The sequence below is a fragment of the Peromyscus californicus genome, unplaced genomic scaffold, assembly GCF_007827085.1.
Source record: "Peromyscus californicus insignis strain IS unplaced genomic scaffold, ASM782708v3 Scaffold_6__1_contigs__length_162567912, whole genome shotgun sequence".
Taxonomy (NCBI): Eukaryota; Metazoa; Chordata; class Mammalia; order Rodentia; family Cricetidae; genus Peromyscus; species Peromyscus californicus.
The window spans coordinates 21,660,424-21,684,506 of NW_026294584.1; the positions used below are offsets into that span (position 1 = coordinate 21,660,424).

The 24,083-nt window shown below is 40.4% G+C and overlaps 1 long non-coding RNA gene across 2 annotated transcripts; it reads right to left on the reverse strand.

The window, feature by feature from the left end:
• Positions 1-1,050: 1,050 nt before the first annotated feature.
• On the reverse strand, positions 1,051-23,845 carry LOC128099449 (uncharacterized). Of its 2 annotated transcripts, XR_008214527.1 has the most exons (5): positions 23,536-23,845; positions 22,782-22,875; positions 14,255-14,353; positions 6,851-7,056; positions 1,051-6,570 (listed from the first exon to the last, which is right to left on the reverse strand). It is a non-coding gene; the product is annotated as an uncharacterized LOC128099449 (long non-coding RNA). The 2 variants fall into 2 exon arrangements; XR_008214526.1 differs by having other exon boundaries at positions 1,051-7,056.
• Positions 23,846-24,083: the final 238 nt, after the last annotated feature.

Here is a 24,083-nt window from a genome sequence, read left to right on the forward strand (position 1 = left end):
TCCTTTTATTCAAAAACATGGAAATACAGATCTCTTCTTCATATACCTTAGATTAACGTTCTATGGAGATGTGCCTGCGAAACCAAGTTGGATTATTTCTGGTAAGGATGTAATTTTAAGAAAAAAATGTAGTCTTACCATTATTTATCAATATCTTCACATGTAAGACACTTTGTTCCTGACATTAACAAGTAACTAAAATGATTTACATTTCCCCCTCCACATGCAGCAGCTACTACATTTCCTTAAATGGAAATTGTGAACTACGAGGAGGCTACAAACCATTCTTTTTATAACACACTGGGTTCGATGTTAGAAAGATGCACCCTTGCCTCCGCCAAGGAGAGGAAGGGGTTAGCATCGCCCTGGAACTCGGGAGTGGAACAAAAGCTGGCAGCCTGACACCAAAATAACATCCCAATGAAAAGCAAAATTGCTTCTACGGCGAAATTGCCTCATTTGAAAATTGTAGTGATACTGAGAACAATTATGTCACTTAAACTTTCACAATTTTGTTTTTATCAATCAATTATAAGGCTATCATGTGGTTTAAATGCAATTATTTAATAAGGGCATTTGTAACAGTCCAACATAATCAGTTACACTTCGGGCAAGCGCTTCTCCGAGGCTGTGTTTTTGTTAGTGTCTAAGACTTTCTTGTGGTAATAAATACTTTTTGAAAAAGCCAAATAGAATTGTTGTTTTTCAGAAAAGTTCCGTCCCCATTCCATAGTAAACCATTTTCCCTTGTTGCAAATTGAATTTCAGAATCTGCTCCCTGTGTCCTCTAGGACAGGTCCCACCCCCACCCATCCACTCCCACCCCCCCATCTACTCCCACCCATCTCCCCCCACTCATCCACTCCTACTCCACTCCTATCTACCCACCCCCACCCACCCCCACCCATCCACCCACTCCACCTCTACCCACTCCCACTCTACCCCTATCCACTCCCACTCCACCCCCACCCATCCTCTCCCACTCCACCCCTACCCACCCCCACTCCACCTCTACCCACCCTCACCCACCCCCACCTTAGAAACTGAACATACAACTAAAACCTTGTGAAGAGGGACACACATTGCTAACTGGTGGGGCAGTGAAGGCTGGTTCTTTAGGATCCATGGTAGTGTTCAGTGTGTTTTGAGCCAAGACAGCCATGAAGTCCAGGGAGTAGGTGGCAGTCCGAGTTGAGTTACCGAGTGAACTACTAAATGATGGTACCATAGGTAACAGATCATGACTTTGATTTTCTAAGGAAGGGAATTGCTTATGGGCTGTGTCTAAAGATGCTTAGATCTGGAGACCACATAATTTTAGCGGCTGGATGGGTTGTCCATTTCATGGACTGTTTGGTCCATTTGGACAGCCTAAGAGCTACATTTTCCCTCCAAATTTCAACTGATGTTTCTACTAATACTTTATCCTTGTGTTGCCCTTGTCCATCCTGATTTCTGTACTCACTGGACCAGGAGACTTCTAGGATCCCATCCTTCCTTTATTCCCATCTCTTTCTTTTCCATGGACACGCCTTTCCTTATTACCACCCTTCTTGTCTGTTTGCCTTCTTCTCTGAGAACTTTCAGCTCTCTGGGGATACTATCCACCTTTGAACTTTCTCTGCTATGCATTCTGCTGTAAAAGCACAAGCTCTAACTTCCAAGCATTTCCTCTGCTCAGTCATCTAGAAAAGGAGGGAGTCCTGCCAGTGACTGCAAGGTATTTAGCATTAGCCTGTGGGCTTAGCTAAACTGATATAAAGGTTCCATCAAAGACTACTATACAGGACCCGGTGAACTTGTGGTTTGGAAACTCAAATATAGTGTTAGTCCTTTGTATTAAAAAATACCATATTTCTGCCTTGCTTTACACTAATTCCACTACTTTAGAGCAGAAGTCAAATGTCTTCTGTGACTTCAGCCATCTTCTTGGCTTCTCTCATCTATTCTTATATTTCCCTAAGCTTGTCCCAGACACAGAGGCCGTCTTTCTTCATTGTCCACTTTCTCTGTCCTAGACCTGTGGATCTGAAGTTCCTCTGCTTCTGCCATTTTCTCACCGTTCACCCAGCTCAAACCTCAAATCCTTCACCAGGATGATTGACTCACTCCTCTTCCCTCTTTTAGACCTACCATTAGAAAAATGATCACTGATGCCCTAAGCCAAGTGGATTCTTACACAGTGACACCACTTTTCTTCAATTCATTCATTACGCTTGCAATGTATGTTTCTTTGCGTTATGATTTGACTGCTGTCCTACTCCAGCAGCTCCTCCTAGAGAACAGATTGTTTCCTGTTTTTTTTTCTGTACTCAGCAAACATTTAAATTATTTCTATTGAATGAAGAAACTTTGGATTTCATAGAAATTCTTTTTTGAATAAATAAATAAAGCAGATTTCTAAAACAGAAATCAAATGATAAGGTTTTAAGAGACCCACATATGTTCATAGAGAAATGTTGGAGTGACAAATTAAAGACAGGTTGTTAACAAAAGAACAGATTAAATAACTCATGCCCCATTCATAAAAGATAATGTGTGCTGCAGTTAAAATTAATGAATTAGTGCCACATGTGTCCAGCTGGCTCAATTTTCAAAGCACATACATGAAGAAAGTGTTCACAATAAAAAATATGCGCTGTTTTATTCTGCATCAAGCCCATGGAAGAAGCAGTTAGAAGCAAGAACAACAGCAGCACAGATATGACGAAGGATACAGTTTGGGATGGGTGGGGTCTCCAAAGTTCTTCCCTCCTTTCCAGACCATTCTTCAGACAGGTTCCAGAGGAGCGCAAGGAAGCCCCACTGTTACTCTCTCTTTTCCCACGTCTCTCCATCTGTGTTCACTGTCTGAGGATGCTCTTAGGTGCTGTTGGGAACAACTATATAAATCAAGGGTAAGTTGAGAGAAACACTTCTAAGTAGAGAAAGTAAAAGGATCTAGAGAATTACAGCAGTAAAGAAGAAAATCTACAATATACAAAAATACTGAATTTAGTTCCTCTATTGAAATAGTCTATGTAATTAAGTTTCAACGAAAAATGAAACAAACCAACAAATCTAACTAGATTTGGATGATCTCAGGGCCCAAGAAGAAAGCTACAACATAAATGATAGGAATTTTTCTAGGTTCAGTCAACTCTAGACAAACAGCCATTGGAGGTTGAAGTATCTAATGTTAGCTTTACTCACAGTGTGAGCTGCCTCTGTGTTGAGGGGACTGCTGAGTCTTCCCCCAAATATTTCCCTTATTTTGTTACAGTGCCTTTGCATCTACTTTCAATATTAACTTTAGGACAATGCATTTAAGGACACTCCTAAAACTACAGGCTTAGAATGGCAGAACGGCTTTGTTATTTTAGATTAGATGAGGGAACTAATGTTTGGAAAGTCAAGGCCAGTTTCTAGGACCACCCAGCTGAAGCACACTAAAACAGCCTCACCTAACCTGTTGTTTTTTCAAGCATGCCATGCCATAGTGTTGTGCCTGGGGACCATCCTAGAAAATCTCTATCTGCTCGTTGTGTACAGTTTTGTTTGTCTATTTGGTTTAGCTAGGCCGTCACTCAGCTGGTACAAAGGCATAAAAACAAAAGAAATCAGAGGGAAAGTGGTATATGCATGTCATGGAACATTATTCAGCCTTCAGAAGGAATGCAGTTCTGACACAAGACATAACATGACTGAACCTTGATGACATCATACTAAGCCCTATGGGACGGTCTTGTGTGTCTACTTTATAAGATATTTAGAATAATCAAATTCATAAAGACAGGAAACAGAATGGCAGTAGAAAGAAGCTGGAGGGAGGATGCATGGTTAGAGTCTAAAGCACACAGAATTTGGGGTTGGAAGATGACAAAATTCTGGAGATGGAAGGGGGTGAAGGTTGCACAGCAGTGGAGATGTATTGAATACCACTACACACACATTTAAAATAGTAATAGTTCAAATTGTTAGCTTTATGTTACAGATAATGCACCAAAAATTTAAAAAAATAATAAGAAAAAATCACGTGGCGATTTTGTGAATCTGGAAGATACTATGAAAGTATTGGATCCTTGAGGCCCATGGTGAGAAAGTGAAAAAGAAAAAGATAATGATCTATTGTCTAATTGTCCCTTATTCACAGGGGATATTTCCAAAAGCCCCCAGTCAATGCTTGAAATTGAGATCTTCTTGAATCCCTATACAAGCATTATAAGACTCCAACAGAGGGTCTGTGAAGATGGCCACTGGGGGACTAATAGATGGGTAGCTATACAGTTTGGACACATTAGACAATGGATGACTGATGTCCTAGTGTGATAGTTTGAATGTAATTAGCCCCCATAATCTGATAGGGAATGGCGCTATTAGGAGGTGTGGCTTGTTGGTGTGGGTGTGGCCTTGTTGGAGGAAGTGTGCCACTGTGGGGGTAGCTCAGGACACCGCCCAGTATCTAAGTTGACTTCCTGTTGCCTGTAAGATGTAGCACTCCCAGGTCCAGCACTACATCTGCCCGCAAACCACCATGCTCCCTGTCATGATGACAGTGGACTGAACTTCTGAAACTGTAAGTGAGCCACCCCAATTAAATGTTTACTTTATAAGAGTTGCTTTGGTCATGGTGTCTCTTCACAGCGATAGAAACCCTAAGACACCTAGACAGGACGGATCTAGATAGTAAGAAATCTCATTACACCTTAAAAACAATGCATAATTTAAACTGATGAATTGTTTCTGGGATTTCCTACATAACATTTTTGGGGTATAGTTGACCAGGAGGATAACTGAAACTATAAAAAGCAAAACTACCATGAAGAGAAGACAACTGTATTTTAACAAATGAGTGCCCTGATGGGCCCTAAAGTGACCAGTGTGGCTAAATCCCCCAAACACAGTAGTAGTGAGCAAAATGTAAACTTCTGTTGTGGCATGATACAGGCAAGGGTGGCATTATCATATTTTTAAAATCTTTTTTAAAAAAACTGTGAAGTTATTGGTTATGGAGATACCTGCATATAGTAAATGTAAGAACACATAGTTTCTGGAAACTCACCACAGTCCACGTAGCAGATGTCTTTGGCAAGAGAAGAAATGAGAGACACACAGAAGCCTTCAATATATCTGAAACCTTCTGCTTTTTGGATTAAAAGAAATTTGGCCAACCTGAAGAGTAGGTCCATTGACATCATTAAATTATTAATTATACTTTTTTGGTATAACAATGAACTCAAAACAGTTCATTGTTAAAGAATGAATATTTAATATCGATGATGTTATAGAATGCTTAGATTAGAACTGTATAATCAACACAATTTTTAAAATGATGATTGATCATTAAGACCATTAAAATGTAAGATGTATGTCAAGTGGGAAAGCAATCACCCAGGAAAGTGGAAGCAGCACCATCTCAGAGTCAGTCAGCTGATGTCAAGGAAGAGCTCACTAGCTACTAACACTCGAGTTCTTTCTCTGAGGAGAAAACAATACAAAGATAGTTTGAGGTACAGATGTGTTTGATGTCTTCAACTGATGGCAAGATTTTGCCTCATTGGACCCTGGAGTTGTTGGGGTCAGAGGAAGGGGCTGAGGAAAGTGGACAAAACAGACTGGGATTGACTTGGGTGAACTGCAAATTGAAGCCGGAGTGGCAGGTGCATGTGGGTGTGTGTGTGTGTGTGTGTGTGTGTGTGTGTGTGTGTGTGTGTGTGTGTGTGTGTGTGTGTGAGAGAGAGAGAGAGAGAGAGAGAGAGAGAGAGAGAGACAGAGAGACAGAGAGAGAGAGAGAGAGAGAGAGAGAGAGAGGCTGAAGGCATGAAGGGGTTGAAGTGAAACACAAAGAAACTTCAGCTGATGAAACCCTCTAGGAAGCTCACAGAATTGCTGAAGTTGGAGGCCATAAAAGCTGATGGTGGTAGCAGTGGAGATGTGGGAGAAAGGGAGTTATGGTTGCCGCGGGGAGACTCTATAGGACTTGGTTCTTTCAGTAAGTGAAGGAGTAAAGTAAAGCAGAGAAGCAAAAATAGCTTTCTTTCTGTCTGTGAACATCCACTGCTGAGGATGACATTGACCTAGAAAGGGTAACAACAGGGGGGAAAGAAGCCAGTTGCTCACCCCTCAACCTTGAGCGTATGGAAGAGGAGAGAGACAAACGATTTTGATTTGGAATGTGCCGAATTAGAAGTCTCTTCAGGTAGGAGTGCCCAGAAGAGAGGTGTGGGATTGGAGCCACATAAAGATAATAACTGGAGTGGATGACATGGTGTGCAAAGTAGGAAAAGAAGATGTTGCTACAAAACGGAAGAGTTAGATCATCACGCTGAGCTGTTCCTCCCCGAGGCTGGTAAGGCATTGGCAGGAGAATCTGAACACTCACATTCAGCAGCAATAACTGGGACTGAACAATGGGAGCCTGCCCCAGGGCTTGGCATGCAGACTTAGTGAACTAGAGCAGCAATGAAAGCAGCATCTTTGTAGGGAAACAAACCTTCATTCAGCGCGTTTGCCGGCAAAGCCTCACTCTCCACTTACTAGGTGTAAACGTGGGCAAGTCTCCAAGCTTCTCTGACCCTCAGTTTCTCCCCCCTGAAAACGGGATAAAACCAGGCCTTCAGGTCTGTGGTAAGGCCAAAGTATAATGTATGTTGGTAAGTGTTCAGCATGTATTAAGGACTTAGTAACAATTAGTCCTTTCTTCTTTCTAAGCTTTTAACTTTGCTAAGAACCAGATTTGCCAGAGATCATGTAAGTAAATTGCTTTCCTTCGAAATATGCAAAATACTTTTAACCATGCAAGTTCTAAGTTCCTTGAAAGCAGATGCCATTTCTTATGCATTAATCAGTCAGATCTACATTGGATACTTACTATTTTCCCAACAAGCTACGGTTTACAAATAACATGCAGTATGATGATAGGTGCCTGGTAGTTTCGAACAAACAAATGCTTCTTGGATTGAAGTGTGTTGTAGCACAACCAAACAAAACAAGCACTGAAGTTTCACAGTTTATGTTGATATGCAATCACTTGGCAACAGCCTTGTAAAGCCTATTAATATCCATAGGCATATTATTCTATAAAGAAAGGGAAAGAGAGGTTAAGTTAGCTCTTTAAGTTCACAGAAAAAAAAAATACTTCAGGGCTAGAAATAGACAGCAGTTAAGCTAAGTCAGGCTACACAGGGAAAGCTCCCAGTAGCATTTCAGTGATGGGCCCACTGAGGCATGAAAACACCATCCCTTAGGATTTCAAATGCAAAAGGACAAACACAAAAATAGCAGAGTGCCTTTCATGTCACTGGTCCCAGACTCTCTATTCAGATTCTAGGCAGCAACCAGAATGGTGGGTCTCTGATCAGAAGGGAAGTAGGTTTGGCTTGGTGGAAGCCTGAGTTCAAGGGAATGGACTACACAAACCATGACAGGGAGCCTCGTTTTTACAAGTGTGCAGAAAAATAAGTTAAGCGTAGTTACTCAGTAGGAATGGGCACCTGATTTGTGTTTTATCTTTGGTGATTCTTTCCCCCCCTTAAATTGATTGTGGGAATTGGAGGTCAAGCCAAAGTCTCAGCAGTACTAAGACATTCAACTTTGGGATTTAATACATTTTGCTAATAAGCATAAGAAGTAAAGCTATTTTGTTGGTGAAAAGCATGGGTATCATGATCCCTAGTTGTGATGGAGGAGGGATGTGAAGATGGTAAAGCAGAAAAAAATGGGCAGGCAGAGTAGTAGGGCCAATCCAAGGTCAAGATAGATAGCTATGTTATGTCCCAGCCAAAGCTGTAGGAAGAATAAAGCTGGAAATTTCTTCTTATGGGGCCTGTGGTGGTTTAAAAGAAAATGGCCCCCAAAGGGAGTGGTACTATTAGGAGGTGTGGACTTGTTGGAGTTAGTGTGGTCTTGTTGGAGGAAGTGTATCACCATGGAGGCAGGTTTTGAGGCCTCATATGTGCTCAAGTCACCTCCAGTGAGACAGATCACTTCCTGTTGACTTCAAGTCAGTATGTAAGAACTCTCAGCTCCTTCTCCAGCACCATGTCTGCCTTGATTCCCACCATGATGATAATGGACTAAACCTCTGAATTAAGCGAGCCGCCGCCCCAATTAGATGTTTTCTTTTATAAGACTTGCCAAGGTCATGGTGTTTCTTCATAGCAATAGAAACCCTAACTAAGGCAGGGCCTTGTGGTGGTTTGAAAGAAAATGGCCCCCAAATGGAGTGGTATTGTTGGTTATTTTTTCTACTCTTTTTCTCTTTGATCTTTGGTCTTATGTGGGCCCACCACCTAGCTCCCAAATAAATCACACATGGAGACTTATTATTTCTTATGAGTGCCTGACCTTAGCTTGGCTTGTTGCTAGCCAGCTTTTCTTAACTTAAATTATCACATCTACCTCTTGCCTCTGGACTTTTACATTTCTCTTATTTCTGCATATTTTACTCTCACTTTTACTCTATGGCTGGCTGTGTGGCTGAGTGGCTGGCCCCTGGCATCCTCCTATCCTTCTTCTCTTGCTCCTTCTTCTTTTCTTTCCAGATTTCTCCTTCTATTTATTCTCTCTGCCTGCCAACCCTCCTATCCTTTCTCTTGCCTTGCTATTGGCCATACAGCTCTTTATTAGATCATCAGGTATTTTAGATAGGCAAAGTAACACAGCTTCACAGAGTTAAACAAATGCAACATAAAGGAATGCTACACATCTTTGCATCATTAAATGAATAATCCACAGCATAAACAAATATAACACATCTTAAAATATTATTCTACAACAGAGTGGCACTATTAGGAGGTGTGGCCTTGTTGAGGAAGTGTGTCACTGAGGGCTTTGAGGTCTCTTTTGCTCAAGTTTCCCTCAGTGTGACAGTCAATCAACTTCCTGTTGCCTCTGAGTCAAGATGTAGCACTTTCAGCTCCAGCACCACATCTACCTGGATGCTGCCATGCTCCCCATCATGATGATAATGGACTGAACCTCAGAAACTGTAAGTGAGCCCCCTCAATTAAATGTTTTCATTTATAAAAGTTGTAGTGGTCATGCTCTCTCTTCACAGCAATAAAAACTTAACTAAGACCAGCCCCGTCCCTAGACAGAACTAAAGGCAACTAAGGAGTGCTAAGAACAGAAATAGTCTTCCCCAGGGAAGAGCCCTCCAATTGGTCATAAAAACAAACAAAATCAAAACCAAAACCAAGTGGTCAGTCCTGAGATCATATATGTACACAAATGTTATGAGATAAGCAGGTTGTATTTATATTCAGAAATGTGTGTGTGTGTGTGTGTGTGTGTGTGTGTGTGAGAGAGAGAGAGAGAGAGAGAGAGAGAGAGAGAGAAACTAATTTAATTTCACAAAATGAAAAAAAATACTTTAAAAAGAGTAAGTTTTTAAAGTTGGAGATTTCTGGTTTGAGGAGATAGCTTAGCACTAAGAACACTTGCTATTCAAGCATGACCTATGCTCAGATCTTCAGCACTCAAGGAAGAAGCTGGACGTGGCTGCATGCCTGAAACTCCAGTGCTCTGGAGTGCTTTCATGGCCATCAGCCTCGTTCCAGATTCAGGAAGATGCCCTGTCTGGAAGGCATGAGGCGGAGAGTGATAGAGCAAGCCACCGGCCATGCTTGTGTCACCACGCCTGGCTGTTTCCAGTGTGGCTTTGAACTCACAGAGATCTGGATGGAGCTCTGCCTCTAGAGCGCTAGGATTAAAGGTGTGTGTGCCACCATTTTCTGGCCTCTATATCTAGTGGCTGTTCTGTTCTCTGACCCCAGATAAGCTTATTAGGGTGCACAATATATTAGGGAACACAATATCACCACACAGAAGTGCAGCTCACATAAAGATATTGCCAGAGCTGGAATCGTGCATCAGCCAGGCAAAGAGCAGCAAGAATTGTTAGCAAATACCAAGATCTAGAGAGAAGCAAAGAAAGACCTTCCCCCAACCTTCTGAAGAAGCTCTGCCGTTTGAGGATCTTGCCATTGCACCTCTACACTACAGAAGGACCAGAAAACAAGCTCTGTTGCTTAGGTTCTAGGCCAACAGGATTGCAGTACTTTGTTAGGGCAGCTCCTGGAACAGCTGTCTGCAGATGACTTTCAACTGTGTAGTTACCGTGTTTCTGTGACTAGTGAGCTGCTGGCTTTGGCAGTCTGTGTCCCTTGTACTACACCCCCCTTAGGTCCCATCCTTTTACAGTGCCAGGAAGAACTTCACTAATCCCCTATCAAGGCAAAGTCTGGTAGGAAGATGGGCCGTGGGGGACCACTATAGAACAGAGCCAGAGCTTGACCGTCTTATCTGCATTCTGAGGGTTAAGATTTCCTCTTTCAGTACCAGCAGATGACAAATTCCTGTACTTCACCTTCTTCCACATCTCACCAGTATACAAGGAAGTTATGAGCCTTGGCTAATTAGGAGTGTAACTGTTGAGATAAACAGCAGAACTCAGAGTCAGGCGCAGCCAGACCAGATGAGTGTCTGCATTTCGTCACTAGGACATCCAGGTCTTTCTTTCCTGAAGAAGGGGAACAGGCCAAGTTCTAGGATTAAAAAAAAAAAAATCTCCTCAGTATGCAGCCAAGTTGAAAACTTCTATTAGGTAATAACCTAGGTAATATGGAGTCTTTGAGGGATTCTTCCAGTTTCTGACTAGATCATGAGGGCAAGAACTTGGAATGAGGTAATTAATTGTGCCTGGCTTCTGACATTCAGGCCTCTCTGAAAGCTACTCTGTTTTAGAAATAGTATATCCACCTTTGCTCCAAAGTCAAGGGCAATTTTACATCCAATCACTTACCAACTTACCCTGACTCTTTCTTTAAATGCATCCCAAGCGTACCCTATTTTTTAATTCATTTGGCCATTGTACTAGCTCAGGTTCACCACGTCTGCCTGGATTTGTACATGGCATCCTGACCAGGAACATGGCATCCTGACCAGGCCTCCTACCTCCAGTCTCCTATATTCCCTGTTCATTCCACATTGTCTACTACCATGTTCATTTAAAAACACAAATGTTGTCATTTCCTGGTGGTGAGAACCTGGTAGCCAACGTCCTGCAGATCAACTTGCCTAAGTTCTATTGTGGCTATTGGGATATATATCTTACCCACAATTCTCCATCTGTCAGAAAGACACACTACACTGATAGGAAACCCAAAGAGACTGTGAAAGACCCCTACTAGAAATCCTCGGGAGAGCAGGCCCAGAGCCTGGTCGATAACACAACTGCTGCATTTCAACAAAGAAAGAGGCCTACAGCTCCATTCTCTGCTCCTCCTCCTCCTGCAGAGGCCATGATCCAGCCTCCCCAACTCTTCCGGGTCCTCCTTTTCCTGCTGTGGTGCCTGCATCCAACATGAGAGGTCTTCCCTTGATGCCAGTGATGGGCCCTCCTCCTGAGATGATGCCTGTGCGTCATCATCTAACTGCTCCTGCAATGAGGCCATCTGTGGGAGGCCACATGTCCATGGCGCCTGGGCCTCCCACTTGCTTCATGATGGTGCCCACTGGGCCTGGCATAACTGGCCAGACAGATAAGAGCAGCAGGGCGCTTTATCTGTTTTTTATTACTTGTTCTGTTCACCAGGAGATCGCCATGCTGGGCCTGTGTGTTTTCTAGCTGTGTGACCAGGAAGAGTCCCCCTTCCTGACAGAATAGTTTTGGAGGGGAGAATGGGGTTTAGAAAATGCAGTCTTCACTTGGATTGTGAAATGTGAAAATGAAACTGTCAGATGTTTTGGTTAAAAGAAAGAAAATATAAATGTCCTTGTGTTACTCTCCTGCTTAAGTCCCCTGGTGACCCTCTTTTATCTTCAGAGTCACTGGTGTCTGATTACTCGGACTCCCGGAAATCGGGCCCTTGCTCCCAATTCCACTTCACTTTCCTGTAACTGTGATAAAACACTGACCCAAACAGACTTGTGGGGAAAATGGTTTATTTCATCTTACAACGCGGGTCTCACTCATTACTGAGGGAAGTGAGAGCTGGGTCCTGGAATCAAGAACTAAAGGAGACATCATGGGGGATGCTGCTTACTGACTTGTTCTCAAGCCAATGTCCAGCTGCCTTTCTTATATAGCCCGGACCCACCTGACTCGCGATGGTACCTCCCATAGTAGGGTAGGCTTTCCTACAGCAATTAGCAATACTACTACTACTACTACTAATAATAATAATAATAATAATAATAATAATAATAGAGTTGCCCCACAGACATGCCCATCCAATCTGATGGAGGCAATTGCTCAGCTGACGTTTCCATTCCCCACGTGTGTGAAGTTGGCAACCGAAGGTGTGACCACCCCCCTTCTTTCTGGTGTGTCCTGTTTCAACTGTTCCTTGTGCTTTATTCTTCAGTAACAGATCACGGTGCTGCATCTGGCCTCTGTCTTTTGATATGCTTTTGTGACTTTGTGCAGGATAGGCTTAAGAAAGAAGTGGCTGAGCAAAGACACACGGTGTTAATGAAATAGTCCAACGCTTTCTAACTTTCTCCTGTAACGGATTCTAAGGATCCCATACAATCCCAGGAAATCCTTGAAATCCTTTCTCCACTCTCTGCCTAGTTTTTCCTGCTCCCATTAGACCAGATGTGGAGCTTAAGGATGTGAAACTCTTGGTCCTACAAGGTCGAGCTGCACAGAATCTTAAAGTGAAACCAGGTGAAGGCGAGCGAGCAGCACATTCAACATCAGTCCAGTTGTTCAGTGAGCTGGAGCGTAACAGGCGTCCAGTAGGACCTCTGCTGCCAAGGACATCTTTTTCCTGCTGTATTTTTCTATTCTTCAAAGATGTGTGATAGGGAAAAATTACAAGAAAGTTGAAACTCAGCTAACTAGACAGTGTATTGTTTGTTTGTTTTGTATTTTAATGCTGCTTCAAAATTGTCAATTTTCCTAGGAAGACACACTGTAGATTCCCATGAAGCAATCAGGCAGAGGCAAAGGTTTTCAAACTTCTTTCAGGTCTTCAGAAGTGCTGGGACTTGGTCTACCAAAAAACAAAACAAAACAAAAAAAACCATGCTGTTCCTCATGCTGGGACATGCTGGATGGAGTCTTACCCCTTAAGCTGTGGGAGGAAATAATCTTGTGAGGTATATTTATATAGTCAGCAGACTGAGGCTGGGTCCTGGAAAATGCACTTGTGCCTGACCAAGTAAACACTATCCAGTCTGCTTTGTGCGGCTTGTGCTGGTGCTGTTCGCCAAACCTTGCAGCCATGCACAGTCCGTTGGTCCAGGTACAGTAACTCAACACAATAGTGAAGTGTTGGGGTCAGTCCTGTGCATGCAGCATCCCTAGAGGTGTTCCACTCTTAGTGACTGCAGGGCCCGGAGGCACCTTTGCCTTCCTGAATACTTTGCATGCAAAGTAGTTCATGTTAATGTTAATGTACACTACTGGTTTTATTTTTTAATTAATTTATTTATTTTACATCCCAACACAGTTTCCCCTTCCTCCTTTCCTCCCAGTACTTCCCCTCCCCACCTCCCCTCTGGCCACCCCCACCCACTCCTCCTCTGTTTCTATTCAGAAAAGGACATGCCTCCCACGGATACTGACAAAACATGGCATTTCGAGTTGTAGCCAGACTAACCACTAAACAAGTATGAACTGGGTTGCCTTGCTCAGCCTTAACACAAGGCAAGGTGCTTAGTCTTACTACATTACTTGTTTTAAAACCTGGCATATTAGATGATGTTACGCTGTTGAGAACTATTAGTCTCTATGTACTCTCATTTGCCCATTTTTATGTGACCTAAAAAACAATCCAAACCCTGGACAGGAGAGAGAAGGACAAAGGAGACTTCATTGAAGATCTCAATGAACTTTGGTAGTTGTGTTGTGTCTGGTTTAATTTTCCCCTAGATAACTTTTGTTAGACTTTTACTCTGGCTTAAGGGACTCTGATAAGCATTTTATGTATATTAACTCATTTAACTCTCACGTCACATATTGAGAATCTGTCATTGGTGTTCCCACTGTGTACATGACAAAACTTTGCAATCTGCTAGTCAGTTGTTGATTTGTTTCTGCAGGGGATATATGTGACCTGATAGGATTCACCTGATTCTCAATGTCATGCATGGTTGTGGTGAAAAACATGGACTACACTTTATAGTGCATCCAAAATAATATCCCAGATGCGCACTGCCCATGTAGATGGGTCCAATTGACCCGGAGAGTGCATAGGTAATATTAAAAGGCATGTAGGCAGAATTGTTCAGGATTACCAACACCATGTCATCAGGTTTAACTTACAAAGCTGGGATTCAAATTCAAGAAAATCTGGGAAGAAAGAGAATTAGTGGAATAATTCATTCTTGCTGGCTCCCAGTGACCATCTCTGTTTCCTCTCCCCTAAAAAAAAAAAAAATCAATTAGGAGGGAAAAACCCTTACTTTAAAAATACAAGATCTAGCAATGAAAGTACTGTATAGGTCTGTATGGTCATTTCAGGGGCTGTTGTCAGAACGGTAACTTCCCACGTTAGGTATATCAAGTCCAACTCTCTGAGACCATCACGTGGAGGTGTGGATAGGGTAAAGGATGGAAGACGCGTACATTTATTTCATCAAAAGTCAAAATCTTTTGACACAGCCAATCAACTGAATGCCTGTTTTGAAAACAAAAACGACCAAGGGCCTATTTTTTGAAGGCGTTCTGTGGTTGTGGGCACTGTGAACAAATCCGCTCCTGCTGCACTCCCTGCTTTCCTCTTTTTAATGGTTATCCTTTTGAAATGACTGTTGTTGCATGCTCTCCTACTTTGCTCAAAGTCTGAGTGAAATCACTAGTGACTGACGCCAACTTAACAAGCTGAAAAGAAGAGGATGTAAGAAGGGACGTGATGAGTACAGTTGTCTAATCTTAACTCCCCAAGGTCTATACGGAACACAGTGTGCTTTAAAGCTCCTGCAGAGACATCAGAGTCAGAGAAGGGAGGAAGATGCTCATGTTTGCAGTAGGTGGGAAGTTCTCCTGCCTTTATGCTCAAGTTACCCCTGAGGACAATCACAGGATTTTAAAGCATGCTATACATGGTTCGGGGGCTCTGCCTTCACTAAGTCATTCTTTCAAGTTGTTTGAACCATGACCTTGAAGGAGTCGCTGTTTCTCAGACGCTATCAGAAGAGTCAGAAATATCAGCCAAAGCTGACATTTCCTAAGCATAACTAAAACCTACTTGTGTATGTGGAAATGAACTGATTTGGAAATAGGGAGTAAATTCAGAACTAAATAAATAATTAAGAAGAGAATAAAATATTACCAGCTTGGGATGCACCAAAAACTGCTAGAAAGTTATTTTTGGCACTGTATCTTTTCAAAGAAATACTGGCTAAACTTTAGCCTTTGGCTTGCTGTGGTGGTGTGTATATAACAATGACTTTCTTAATTTTGTCATTGACTTAATCTAGAACATTGGTTATTAAGCTCTTTTCTCTCAGAACAAAATAATCTAAGTTTTTTTCCTACTGATAAAATACAGAAATAGGTATCTTTAGGTTTTGAAAGAAAAAAAGTCCAATGATTTTCTTTTTTTTTTCCCAACACAATTCATTTTTCAATTCTATTTTTTAAAGTTAAGGCATTCCTAAGTATCTATGCTAGTTTAATTCAGCAGTCTCTGTTACAATCTCATGTCTCTCAGTAGCTGTAATTTGCTTATGAGCATTTAAAAAATCCAAAACCATCAAGACATCATACATCTGGACTCTCTGTGTATTTCCCATCTTTACATGGTGTGTCCTTTTTATATTACTACTCTTTCTTTAAAGATGATACTTTATTACTTTTTTCTTTTCTTTTTCTTTATTAAGAAATTTTCTACTCCTCATGCTATTCACAGACCCCCCTCCTCCCTCCTCCCCCAATGATTTTCTTAATTTATATATTCAAGAATGTTAATCATCAAAAAAATGAACAGTCACAAAATACTAGGGAAAAAAATCTTCAGGAGCAGCCAATATCAAGTAACAACTTGACTACTTTGAGATATGAAATTTTGGTGCGCTGTTATATGCCTGCATAAAATGTCACATTGGGTGATAAATAGTCCTATGACAGTGTCATTATTAGCAGCCTCCAGAATGTTGTCCCATGAAGATCAGCTCCTATAAGAACAATACCAATTCTAAAAGGTAGAGAACTGCTAATTTTAAAGATTTATTCTCTTCAATTACAAAGTCCCTCCATGTGTCTTTTTGTTGTATATACAACTAATTTTCCTATCATCCATGCATCTCTCTCTCTCTCTCTCTCTCTCTCTCTCTCTCTCTCTCTCTCTATCTATCTGTCTTGTATCTATGTAGCTTTATCTTTCTATCTTAGCAACTACACAGATATATTTAGCCATACATGATATTTATCATAGCAACAGTTATTATTTTTAAGAAATATAAAAACTCAAGCATAGGAGAATGTTTTGGTAAATTTTAGAAGATTCTTGTAGCAGTTCTTATAAAAGAGAATTATTTATTGAATAGGTGATCTTAGAGATGTAGCTGAGTATGAATAAGACAAAAAAATTATCCCAGATAAATGATCTCTCCGTATGATGTCCATGGGGCAAGAAAAGGGGGCTTAGAAAGAAGTCAGGTGCAGACATCAGGAGGAAAGTGAGCCTGAAAGGGTGGAGGGGAATTTAAATTTCTGATCTGTCTCTATGTGGCTTAAATGTGTGTGTGAATCAACTGTGTTCCTGAAACTTAGTTTCCAAGAGCTAAGTCATATGCCAAAAGGAAGCCACATGAAAAGAACTTACTTTTCCTTTACAATTTGGTGATAGAAAAAAAATGCTTTCATTGGACATGGCAGTTTGCACCTATCATCTCAACACTCAGGAGGCAGAGGCAAGAGTATCAGTATTCAAAGCCTGCTTTTGCTGCATAATGAGTTCAAGGTCAGCCTGGGCTACAAAAGATCCTGTCTCAGAAACAAACAAACAAACAAAAAACAAAAAAAGAAACCAAATGCCCTCAAGAAGAATTTGTCTGTATTCTTCCTCACTTTTAACAAAAATAATTCAAGATGTTTTATATTTAATTCTGGCCTTTCAGGAAACGAAGGCTGAAAATAGATGCTTATCCAGAAACACCAGAAGCAGTCTATGATATTAGCAGGTTCGTTCCCACCAGATACCACAGATCACATTTCCAGTGGCTGGGTTCATGTGATCAATCTTGGCTAATATGCTACTTCAGGCATTTTAAGAAAGAAATGAGTAATACCTAAATGAATGATCACATTATTTTCATTGCATTTGAAAGTCAAGTTTCAGAAATTTTTTTTTGTTAGTGACAGCCTACTTCTAACTAAATGTAACTTAATTTTAGACATCCTTACTCTATCATATGTAGCTAATACCTTTAAAAATAATCAGAGGGCTCTAAAATTTGCAGAAAAAAAAATATACAGCATTTCCATTTTTCTCCTGTACTAAGTTAGTTGTTTAGATGTAGTGAGCCATCCGAGTTAATTATACCCAAAGGAGGTACATAGACCTCAGAGATTTGACGGCAATGTATCTATTTATTGAAGTCCTCTGTGTGTGGAATAAAATAGTCCTTAAAGAATATTACATGGAAAGACCCCAGTATAAATGTATACAGGCACAGGAAACCACAGTCTACTTCAAAGGTAGTTTTAAAACTGTACATGCTCTAGAACAGTGGAAGTCAGACACACACGGAAGTCTTCCACATCAACTCCATACCTACTCACACAGTTCACACAGCTTCTTAGCTTATGGGTCTCCAACTTGACTCTTCGAGGATAAAAAGCAATTTGGGTCTTAGATAATGTGCTTTCTATTTTTAATGTCTCATGAAATGCATCTTCCTTTGTTTAGGAAATCAGTTGTAGTTCTTTCTCCTGCCTTGATGGAAGTCCCTACTCTCTGTCATTCCCCACACAAACAAAGGCACCATCTCTAGGTGTCTGAAGCAAGCCTTTTCTCAAATAGGAGCTTGAATGTGCTCTGGGAACACTAACATGATTTTTTAATTAACATTAATTCTGCTTCACTTCAACTATGAAAGAAATGGGGTTTCTTCAAACACCAATTAACAAAGCAAACCCCAATAAAGAGAAAACACTCTCTCCCCACCTCCAGCCCCCAACAGGAAATCCCCCCCTGCTGAGTTTTCCCCAAGGTCTCTCTATAAAGTTTTTCTGATGAACTTGCTAGGGCTTTAATGAATCAGTACAGATTTTCCATCATATAAACAGAAATATTTAATTTCATGAATGGGTTCATGCTTGACTCTGTTCACCTACCACATAACATCTTTAGGTTTTTCTTCTTTCTTATAACTCATTTCTCATAGTGATTTCTTTATAGTAATCCTTTCATATTCTCCAAACCTGAGAACTCATCTCAACATCAGAAATGAACAGAATTTTCCAGACTTAAGCTTTTGTTTCATTTCTGACTTAATTTTCCTGCTTGAAGCTAGGGAAAGCATTTACTGTCTTTGTGTTCATCTGAAGTAAATTTTCCTGTATGGGCCACTCCTAAGACCCCACAGGGACAGTCTCACTTTCAGACATGCCCAGGGGACGACGCAGCATGCCCAAAGATCCCGCTAGGACAATGCCTCTCACTTCACTTTCAAAAAGAACCTGAACTAGTGTTTGGTGTGCCACCCAATGACAGTTCAGTGGTCAAAGAAATCTGGGGAACTCTGAAACAGCAACGCCCTAAGAGACTCACAAAGCTTCTTCATGTGCTCAGAACTCAAAAAGTCCTGTCATCAACTAGAAACCTAAGTCACTGTGCTTGGCTCTATTCATTTTTCCAATTAATTTAATTATATTTTTCTCCATGGAACAAATCACTAGGAAAAACATAGAAAAATAATGAATTGTAAATACCAACTAGCTACACTAACAATATCAAGAGGTGAATGCTATTATTCTTGTCTTATACATTAAAATATTGAAGTGTAAATCATTCATTTATCTCCATCTATCTATCTATCTATCTATCTATCTATCTATCTATCAATCAATCATCTATCTTTCTATCATCTATTATCTATTTATCTATCCATCCACTTATCATCTATCTATCTATCTATCCATCCATCCATCTATTTTTCTATTTAATCTATCATCTATCTATCTATCTATCTATCTATCTGTCTGTCTGTCTGTCTGTCTGTCTGTCTGTCTATCTATCTATCTATCTTTTATAGATAGGAACTTATGGAGCTAGCATTCAAATCCAGATCTGCCTGACCTCAAGGCTTGCATTTTGTTTCCTGCTTGCTACATCTAATACACAATGCACAGCTAACTCAGAGTTGTGGCCAAATTCTACTTCTCCTACTCTGTTGGCAGACTGCTTAGATATAGTGGCAGTTTCTCGAAGGCAGACTTGTGTCTTGTGCTTGCCTGTGTGGCTGTTGTGCTCAGTACCATGCCTATTGCAATGCAGGTTATCTGTACTCTGACCAGAATGAATGTGGGGTAAAGGAGAAGAGAGGGCACTAAAACCCATCCAACTTCTTACAGGAGTTAACTTGAATCACATGACTTCCCAGGGACAGAAAACCAGACAGATGAAAAGGTTTAGCAATGACTTTGTGGGGGTTGGAAAGATGGGTCATCAGTTAAGAGCTCATACTGTTCTTGCAGAGGACAGGAGTTCGATTCCCAACACCCATGCCCAGTGGCTCTCAGCTGCCTGAAACTCCAGCTCCAGGGGATCCAACATCCACCTCTAGTCTCCCTGGCTTCCTGAATTCACTTGCTTGGTACACACACACACACACACACACACACACACACACACACACACACACCCCTCACATGCACCCACCATAAACACAATTGAAAACAAAATAAATCTTTAAAAGAACTATCTCACATGAGGGAAAACATTTTAACTTGATTTTAGCTTATCCTGAGTTGAGGGATTTTCTTAGGAGCAAAAGGGTGACAGGATGATGTCTTTCGTATTTGACAGATGCGACTTTGATGTGAAAATTGGATTATTTAAGTCTGAGTTAGAGGTGATTGTAACCTTCAGAGTTCCATTCAGACCTGAAACTCTATGAAGTTTGGGGCTGATCTGTGCAAGAAGGCTTCACAGACACTGGCAGTCCATTATCTTCCTCAAGGCTCAACTCTAGATTCGCATTGGATGTTCTTACAGCTAACAAATAATAGCCACTAACAACAATTTCCGAGTCATATAGAAAAAATCCCAGGGGCTGTTTGAAGACAAGTCAAAGCTTTATCATAGCATAATTTATTACTGAATAAAGTATTATATAATTTGGGGACATCTGTCTACATTGGGATCCACCCAATGACCTATATTTGTATGAAAACTTAGAAAGAAACCTTGTTAGAGTATGTGTTCCTCAAAACACTTAGAAAAGGGTGTGTCAAATGAGCACACTAGAGCTCAAGGAGAGGAAGATTTTATATTATTACCATCTGCATAGCTTTTGCAAAGCTTGGTGAACTAGTTGCAATATTTATGGGAACCTTGAGAACATACAGGGATGTGGGTAGATGTTGGATGTGGGTTGAAGAAGGCTCATCAAATTGAATGTGAGGGTAGGCATAGACAGATACATTCTGACCAAAATAAGACCATAAAATACAATCACTTCATGCTAAATAATATATATATATGTATATGTATATATATAATAAAATAACTGTATTTCAGTGCATTTATATCTGATGCTAATTATATCTTAGCCTAGAATTTCAGGAGAGTGGCACAAGTCTGAGCAGCTCTTCCTCTGTACAAGCTTGGCTGTGATTTTCTCTAAAGACCAATCTGGGCATGAGATAACAAAAAGTATCTTCATTGGCTAAGTCCCTGCAATCCTATGCGAACTCTACTCCACCATGTCAAAGCCTATAGAGCCTCATTATTCCCCCATTGCTCTTAGTGCAGTTTATAAGGACTAGCAGCCCTGTGTGAGTATTTCTGCTAGACAAATCATTAGAAGCTATTTTCATATAAAACCAATTTCATCTTGTAACTTTAAAAAGAAAAAAACAAAATAGAACATCCTTGAGACCTGTTCAAGGTCATTTATTCAGCTAAAAATGTTTTAAGAGCAGATGATATACCAAATTCCTGGAGACCCAGCAAGGTGTGAAATGTGCTGTTTTCTGAAAGAGCTAATGCATCCAGAGAGAAAGAAAACACTCAGGAATTACAAGAATACAAAACAGAAGGTGGTAGGCCCTCTAAGAAAAGAAGAGAGGGGCTGGCGGGATGACTCAGTGGTTAAGGGCACTGGCTGCTCTTCCAGAGGACCCAGGTTCAATTCCCAGCACCCACATGGCAGCTCACCTCCTGTTTCAGGGGATTCAACATCCTCACACAGACATACATTCAGTAAAACACCAATCTCCATAAAATAAAAATTAATAAATTATTAAAGAAGAAAAAGAGAAGAAGAGGCACAGTGGCTTCCAAAGATCAAGGAGTTCACTATCAACTATGTTTGTCAGCTCCAGGCTCGTCAGACTACTGTCGCTTCACCTTCCGTGACATTTGGCCCACTATGAGAAGCTTAACCAAAATGTGTAGGATAATCTCAAGTCTAGAAACATCCATAACTTAAAGATATTCTTGGAAACATGATGCTTCTGTTTTGGGGTGTGGATAAAAAACAAAACAATTTTGTATGAAACCTATTTAAAATATTAAGGAATATGTGAATGTCATGGAGTTTTGGAGAATTTCTGTTGTTCAATATGTGAATATTCCCCTGCTTTATTTGGTGATATGAAAAGGAATAATTTGTAAATTTAATCATGAAAAATATATGTTTTAAACTTCTAATAGTATATGCTAGCATACAGTAGGCAGGCAGCAGTATGAGAATTGACTGTTTTTATTCTTACATCTAAATTCTATATGGTTTTCTAAATAGGTTCATAGGAATAAACTAGAGATAAATGACTTTTAAATGGATAGCATGTATGCTGTTTAATTGCCAGGAAGTAATAAGCATTTTGAATTGAGTAAGATTGAAGGTTTTAAATTCTGTAGTTTAAACTTGCTACATATTTTAGATTTTAAAACAAATTTTTCTTTGAAGAATTCTACCATGATCAAAACTTCTAGAAGTGTGAGAAAGAATGACTCTGTCTTATCCTCTCGTCATCTTTTCATTCTTTTCTTTTCCTGTGACATAAAGTGACATACCCAAGTGCTGGTCCTTCATCAGATGTTTCTTTGAGCAGTGGAGCAGAAAGCTGTAATATCTATTCATTCGTAATGTGTCATTCTGAATGTATTAGGGACAATTGACTTCACATGTCATAGGTAATTAGAAGAGTCACCTTCAGTTCCAGGTTATTTAAATCCAGCACTATATACTTTTAATGAGCACACTTATTGATGTCTTTCAACATGTCTGAATATCTCTGTACCTTTTACTTTTATAGTGGGCAAAGTATTTCCATGGCCATTTGACTTAAAGAATTTATTGAAATTCATTTCCTCTTCTTTCATTTCTCTTTTTTTCTTTTTTAATTTATTCTTCTCTCATACAATACATTCCAACAGCAGCCTCCCCTCCTTCCACTCCTCCTAGCCCACCCCCATCTCCTCTCTCCTCCAGATCCACTCCTCCTCCATTTCCCTTCAGAAAAGAGCAGTCCTCCCAGTGATACCAACCGAACACAGCATCACAAATCAGTAAGACTAGGCACAAACCCTCATGTCAAGGTTGGATGAGGCCACCCAGTAGGAAGAAAACAATCTAAAGAGCAGGCAAAAGGATCAGATTGTGCAATTGAATGTTACCATGCTAATTGTCATAAATCAGATCATTTATTTCTGCTCCATGATTCTGTAATCCAGCATGTTCTGTCCATAGAAGTCATTTTCACAGGCTCACCTGAGAAAAATGAGAGAGAGTTAGCAGTTAGAGTGAAAGGTGGGAAGTTGGAATGTCTCTGACCTCAGGGACCAGGAGGCAAAAACTTGATTCTTAGAGTTCTGCCATTGAGAGAATTCCACTGAGCTCTCTAAAAGTGACTGACAGAGCCTTCCTTCAGATGATCTTGCTCAGCCATCACCCAGATGGTCAGGCTATGGAGATGTGTGGATTGAAACTTTCAGGCTGAGTCATGGGTACTTTTCAGACATGCTCAGACCTGACCCATTCTTTGGTGGAATATGCACATTTAGCACATATTTGTCTTCTGGGTAAGGTGTCATTAACACAGGATCAATTCCTAATACTTGTGGAACCTGTCTCCAAGAAGCATCTTTGTTTGATACCATGCATCAGTGAGGTTTGGAGTCTCGTTCACTGAGGCTCTAGCAGCACAGTACATGGCCTGGCACTCCTTGTTTCCCCAAAATACTATTTCCTTTGACTTCCATGACATCAAGCTGCTCTGTTCTTTCCTAAAGACACCACTCATATGTGATCAGATACAAGTGATACCCAAGAAAAGTTAGATAATACATCCATATTAGGATGAACTAAAGCAATGCTTTCTAAAAATATATAGTTATGCAAATATGATAAAGACTTATGTCCTCCCCTTACGTCCATAGTGAGAGTTCACGACCAATCAGCTCCTCCACACGATGGCTGAGGGGTCAGTGCTCCTTCTATTTCACAGATCCACCCTTGCCTTCTGTCTACCCAGAAGAGGAAGATCAAAAGGTGAGTAGACATAACAAAGACATTTCAGCTCATAATCCACTGTTCTGAACATAGTCACACCATCACACTTGACTTCAGAGGAGCCAGAAGAGTGTTCTCTAGACTTCATTCCAAGAAAAAAGATAGAAAATAGATTTTAAGAGACATCCAAAAGTTATACTTCACAATACATTAATATCATTTATGTACAAAGAAACAAATGCAACAAGATGAGTAAAGAACATGTGTATATATATATATATATATATATATATATATATATATATGTAGGTGTGTATATTTATTTGTGTACATATTGTATATATCTTTAAATGTACACAAATACACATCTACACACACACATATATATATATATATACATATATACATACATATATGTGATCTCACCACTAAAGAGATGTGCAACTTCAAATAACAATTTACACAAT